At 32.9% G+C, this 6,925-nt stretch overlaps 2 long non-coding RNA genes across 3 annotated transcripts; one reads left to right on the top strand and one right to left on the bottom strand.

The window, feature by feature from the left end:
- Window positions 1-4,594: 4,594 nt before the first annotated feature.
- Window positions 4,595-5,447, top strand: LOC119190859. The gene is made up of 2 exons (XR_005113234.1): window positions 4,595-4,649; window positions 4,939-5,447. It is a non-coding gene; the product is annotated as an uncharacterized LOC119190859 (long non-coding RNA).
- LOC115444568 lies at window positions 5,079-6,271 on the bottom strand. Of its 2 annotated transcripts, XR_005113233.1 has the most exons (3): window positions 5,820-6,268; window positions 5,489-5,645; window positions 5,079-5,201 (listed from the first exon to the last, which is right to left on the bottom strand). It is a non-coding gene; the product is annotated as an uncharacterized LOC115444568 (long non-coding RNA). The 2 variants fall into 2 exon arrangements; XR_003938741.2 differs by having other exon boundaries at window positions 5,489-6,271.
- Window positions 6,272-6,925: the final 654 nt, after the last annotated feature.

A 6,925-nucleotide genomic window follows, 5' to 3' on the forward strand; every position in this document is an offset into this window, starting at 1 on the left:
ATCCAATGTTACTTATAAGTAGTAATTCTTTTATAATGTTCCAAAATTGATATAACTATACGGTGATGTATAATAATCAAAAGTCGTTTTGGATACGTGCTGCTTTAGTTGCCTTAGTTTTGTAAATGCTCCTAGTTAAGAATTTAATCCGATCTATTATCGTAATCGTTTTATAAGTTGTTAGGAAAACTTTTTTAAGATTTTTCACCTTTTAGGATCCACCATTTGGTGAGTTCATAAGTTCTAACAATTTTTATTTAAATTTTTCTAGTAAGTCGTATCCATAACCAGTGAATTTTTGGTACGTAATAACAAGCCTCTATATTTTATTGATTTATATTGTCACCACAATTGTCTAGAAGAACTTTTATATATATAGGTACGTATATGACCATTAGGTTTGTGAGCTTCCGGCCATCAAATCGCCTCCCGAGTCCACGCCCGTTGTTCGTGCCCTCATTATCAAAGTGCAGCACGACCTCTTCACTTGTGTTACTATTCGGCGCGACACTGCTTGTGCGCGTGCGCACACCTTACACCACACATATTTAAATATTTCTTTCAAAAATTGTGTAAAGTCTAGAATCTAAATCGGGAAATGTTCTTGAAAATATTTTAAATAAAGGATCTTTTCTTGATTATTCGACCTTATACTTCAATTATTATTCTTTTCCTCAATGTCACTTTTTCTTATTTTCTTTAATTGAAAATCTGGTGGTTTTATATAATTGAGATAAAATTGATAATTATATTTAAAGATCTCTACTGGCGAACTTCATAACTTCATATATATAATATTTAATGGTGTAAAAGGTATATGTACCGAGTAGATTCGTTTTAAAACGTGTATCTTGTTAGATATGTTGTTATTAGAATTAATGTAGGATTAATGTAGGTGTCATTTAAAATACGATGTTATCTGTTCATTATTATTTAAGGCAACCGGTGGTTGTTACAGTGTTGCTTACACTAAATACAAGGAAAACAATATTATAAAATAAAAGAGTAGTACCTTCTCAAGACAGCCACAACATGCATTATTTGTGATAAAAAATTATAATATTTGCAAAATAAAACACGTCATAGTAATCGCCAGTAAAACTAATATAAGTACCACCATTTAAACAGTTTGCAAATTCAAAGCAAATTTATGAATTCTAAATATTTTAAATAAAATTGTTTAACAAAGTGAATTAGAATGAACTAAATAAAAAAGGAGACAATGTTAGAAAATAAAATAAAATAAAAAATTATTAATATAGACTTTGAGTAAGACTAGTTCCCTTATAGAATCACTAGTTTCTGATATAATCATTTTATATAATAATTAAAAATATTAAAATAATAAGGAGGCAGATATACTATCAGCACGCGCAGTCTGAAGAATCAATATTGTCCTAATTAGGACGTGTTATTAGTCAGTGCAGACGCTCGCCGCACGTGACAGCGAATTGCAAAGAAAAAAGCTATAATGTGTATTCCGAAAGTGCACCAAACTCTGACGAAAAAATAAATAAGCAAAAAATAATCTATTTATTCCACACGTATCCAGAATTATTCACAACTATTCATATAATGGTCCCCGCGTGTTTTTAGCGTTCCGTACCTCAAAAGGAAAAACACCCTTATAGGATCACTTTGTTGTCCGTCCGTCCGTCCGGCCGTCCGTCCGGCCGTCCGTCCGTCTGTCTGTCAAGACCCTTTGCTTAGGAACGTGTGGAGTTATTAAGCTGAAATTTATATCAAATACTCATTCATGTCTATTGTCCCTTGGAGCTGCAAAAAAAATCAAACTTCTAAGCCAACGCAATCAAAAGATACAGCCATTTACGTCGCAAATTTTCGAAACTCGCAAGGGAATCAAAACCTACAGGATATGTACTTTCCGTGAACTCAGAATCTTGAAATTTGGTACAAAGCAACGTCTTATAGTACAGATAAAGGAAAAATTGCGAAAACCGTAAATTTTTAGTTACATCACATAATAAAGTATTTTTAATAATTTTTAAGTTACTACCCTTTTCCTCATGAACGCGTAGACGTATTAAATTGAAATTCATATCAAATACTCAGGTATATAATACCTTTAAGCTGTAACAAAATCAAACTTCTATGTCAACGCAATCAAAAGAAACAGCAATTTAAACCGCATATTTTCAAACTCGTAACTACTCGCAAGGGAATCAAAACCTAAAGGGTACTTCCAGTCGACCTAGAATCTTGAAACTTGGCCTGAAGCAAGGTTTTATAGCACATATAAAGGAAAAATTCCGAAAGCTTGAAATTTTTTGACCTTTGTCATTAATTTATGCTCCTCCAGCTTTCCATATTGTAATGTTACGGATTTCATTTTGCAATAAAAATACCATAACTATGATTTGATTGTCGTGATGGGTGAACTTTTACTTATATACCTACAGGTTTGTACGGAACCCTGGGTGCGCAAGTCCGACTCGTACTTGGCCGGTTTTTCATGTTATACTTAGTAAGCAAACGAGTCTACTGTCCTTCTGATGGTAAGTGTTCACCGCCGCCCATAAATTATATAGATGTATTGTCCACAAAGTTGTTTGCGTAAACTGGAATGTATACGTCCCGGTTTATGAAAACTACTAACGTCAAGGGTTAACGATAATATATCGATTCAAATCAAAAACTCGTTAAAAGTTTTTATAAATATCGACAGACAGTTAAAGTTAAACGACGATCCAATTGAAGTCCTCGACACAGCTCAAAATATGTTTAGAAATATTACTTACTATAAATCGAAAAACTGTGGTTGTGGACACCACGGAATCAGAACTTAAAACTTTTGAATTAGAATTGGGGCTATCAAAATGCTCAGCCCGGATTTTAAAAATTAAAGGTATGTGATCGTAATTACCTATCTCACCTGTGACACAACGCATTTAAGCTTATTAAACCTCTTGCACGCCATAGTTAAACTATCGGTGAAGGTATCCGTGTAACTGAGGTACAGTCTACAGAATACAGATACTCAAGCCTCCACTGCATTCCAATACTCTTTCAAATTCTTTTGGCGGTACGACAGCCTATAACCTTCACACAAGGTTACGCAAAAAGTTGACAAAATTTTATTGCAATTGGTTGAATGTTATAGCAGCGAATAAAATACGAACAAACATAAAATTCTATGTAAGTAAAAGATTGAAATACTTAATGTAAATAATATCTATAAATAACAGAGTTCTTATTGTCAGTAGCGAGTCTTTGGCCAATAATGTTTCGATATCGACACATTGCAGCGTGTTGTTGTAGTGATAAACGCTGATAAGGCGGTGACGAGAGCCGCTGGGGGTCGGCGGCGCTTGTTTGTCACCACATTCGACGCGCCTCGCCGTGATGAAATCCCCGCGCCAACATGATATTCATTATTACATCATATATTATCATTTACGAAATAAAGATTTATTGTTTATAAAATATTATAAGGTCCATTGGGGTAAAATCGGATGCTTTTTCAAGACGTTATACAGTGTTTGCGAATATATATTATTCTATAGAAATCATAATAATATATCATTAAATAGGTCGGAATTTATTAAATTTACTAAATGGTGTATGTTTTCTTTTTTTTACAAAAAATAGTTCATATTTAGTTCAGATGTTTGGTTTTGAGAATTAAGTAGGTACCTATACGAAAAAGAAATCCTTTTGGTAAAACATCTATAAAATTTGTTAATAAATGGAAAAATATTTCATATTACAAATATTGCATTGTCCATCGTTGCGCGCGTATTGAGAATTCATAATTCCTGTTGACATCGCGAGTAGTACAGCGTAATTTTTTTGTTGTTTGACCTTTAACCCTAGATTGGAATTACAATAGCTTACACATTGTGATTTTTTACTAAAGCCAATTCAATATTCCGGATGCCAGCTATTTATGAGTCGGCGCAGTACAAAAGTCAAACGACATTATGACAATTTAGATCTATGCAATGTTAACAAATGATTACATATTTTATATTTTTTTGTGGGTAATATAAATAAAACATCATTAATTAACCATACTTTATTAACTATAGAATAAACAATGATATTAATAAACACGAAAAGCGTATATAATAAACAATGATCGTACTACTTGATTTACAATAACACATTTGAACAATTAGGTATAGTCCGCACGTGTATGCTAGGCACCTATATGTCTACGCGGATGATGTCTGAGGCCCTACTTCGAAAAACGAACATCGAAACGTCGTTCCGAAACGAAGAAACGACGAACTTCGGATTTAACCCTACTACCAAATTACTTCGGATCCGTCATCGTTACTTTCGGAACCATAAACAATCGTTCGAATGAAAATATTGTGTCGGATTAGAGATGTGTATCTTCAAAACCGTAATTTTTACCTATCATGGCATTCTTGTAAAAAAAACATATAAATTGGATGTCTAATTAGGTTTTCTGCAATCTATCTATTATTTCATAACTCTAAATGTTTATTAATGACAAAATAATAAATATTTTTACTGATTATGCAATCTACGGTCTTATTGCATTATGTTTTAATCTGTGGAATATTAGAATTTTTGACAATTGATGGACATTGACAAGTTGATTGGCGAAAATCACAACAAATTGGAATTGTAATTTACAAGTAAAATTATTGATTGTATTGGTAAGTTTATTATTAAAATGTTATTTACTCGCTTTAAACAAATTATCTTTTTCATTGTAAAGGCAGTTATTGTGTAATAACAAGTAAATTTTTGGTTTGATCTATTAAAGAAATCATTAGTTTTGCCCATCGATATACACAATGGTTTTTATGGTAAAATTTATTCAATCTTTCTATGAATTTTATTATTTTTCATCCCAGTAGGAATAAGAACCCATATATTTATGTACCCTGTGTTAGGATGTTTACAATAAATAATTAACATTTTTCTTATGATTCCGCCTAACAGTTTCAAGGAGAGTACGACGACGAGTGCACCCAGCGACACAGGCGGACCTCTAATCGGGTCCTTCGCATTGACTGAACTGAAAAAAAAAGAAGTACTGGAGAGAGTTAAAAGAAATGAATAAAAAAAATAAAAAACAAATATAAAAATGATTGTAATAATGTTTTATTTTCCGATAACATATATTTGGTAGTTAATCTTCCATGCGTGATGCAGTGTTGGTTATGGCAGCTCTAGCGAGTTAGTAGTTGTTTAATTATTTGATTCTGAAACAAGAAAACATATTATGTTTAAAGTCTAATAAATTCAAAGTCATAGGCACTTTGTACAAAGGATGGCATAAAATTCATAAGTTTTCTAATGGTTATATGGGTGCAGTCAATGCACCCACATACATTTGCCTGGAATTACATATTTATGAAAAATGAGAAATTATTAATGGCTTGTTTAACCTAAGTAAATAAAGTGTTTAAATTTATTTTAAATTAAAGGCTAATGCTATGTGGATGATACTTAGGTACTTTCTAAGAATGATTAATATTTATTAACTCACTGTTCTTTAATAAGAGTCCTTTCTTGTCGGTTTTGTGGAGATTTTATAAATTTAGTCAATATATGAGGCTGACTCAGACACTTGCCTGAGGCACTCAGAGACTGTTTGCTGGGCCATGGACCCATCTACACTTAGTTCCACAGCTCCCTAACAACTCCTGGAATAAAAATGTAGCGCAGTCAAAATATGAAATTAGAAAAATATTATTTACATTTTAGTACAATGCATCAAAAAACAAAAACAAGATCATTAAGACGTTAAGAATACTACAATACTAATACCAGCTAGGTTTTTGAGAAAGGTAGAAAGTAATATTTCTTCTGTAGCTTACCTTAGTGGTAGTATCAATTCCCCGTATATGTTCTTTGGAGGAATTAGTGTACTATACACAACTATATCCTCGCAGATGGTTTCAAAAGGGGTGGCAAAGTCCTATAAGCTCTTACAAATTCCATGTTACGAAGGTTTTACGCAGTTAGAGACGCTTTCAACTTCGCCCAGCACTTTCCTATTGCAACAATTCTTCACACAGGAGTTATTGTGCAATTTTCAAACCTCTGGAGTACCAAACGAAAATCAAACGAAAGGCTTAGAGCTTTCGTAAAATTGACGTTAAGATCCGAACGAAGAAACGATGTATTTTATGTCAAATGGGTTTTCATAGTGCGGTCGACGAAAGTAAAAATGTCATAAGTGTCAAAATCCGATTACGGATCCGTCGTCGAATCCGTCATCGAATCCGAAACACTTCGTAGTAACAAAATGTACGATCCGTCATCCGAAACTACGGATTTCGTTTTTCGAAGTAGACTCTCTGGACATAGCTATAAATATGGTTTGTCTAAGCAAAATGTTATTACAATGTTCCATATTGACATTCTAATGCGCTAAGTAGTGTCGTAATTAGTGCATATTTTCAAACAGATCTTATCGTATCAGAACTTCACGTTTACTAGCATTTGATTCAGTGTTTGCATGTTATACCACTACAGCGACGACAAACAAAATAGAAATTGCTTAAACGCGTTCTTTTCGAACAAGTTGTAACGTTGCCTCTTACTATTCCAAGTCCAGCTGCGTGCGCACTCTCGAATATACAGCAATTCATCAGACACCATATTTGTAACTAACCTATAAAACGCATTTTAGGATAAGCTATAGCATTTACCGAAAGCACATGGCTTTTTATTTGTTACAAAACCTCATATGCTATATATGTTTGGTCCTTATGACATATTTATTGTTTATCATAATTAGTGCTCAATATGATAGCCTATGTATTATTGGACGTACGATAGTAGCATAGATCGAGGCGCCAAGTCAATAGACATAGGGGTTTATACATTAATATAGATGCTGAAAACTATGGCGATAAATGGTGAGACTTATGCTACAAAATATTAAAGCGTACCTAATTAAAAATGTGCTACTTATGAA

Source organism: Manduca sexta, chromosome 27 (assembly GCF_014839805.1).
Source record: "Manduca sexta isolate Smith_Timp_Sample1 chromosome 27, JHU_Msex_v1.0, whole genome shotgun sequence".
Lineage (NCBI taxonomy): Eukaryota > Metazoa > Arthropoda > Insecta > Lepidoptera > Sphingidae > Manduca > Manduca sexta.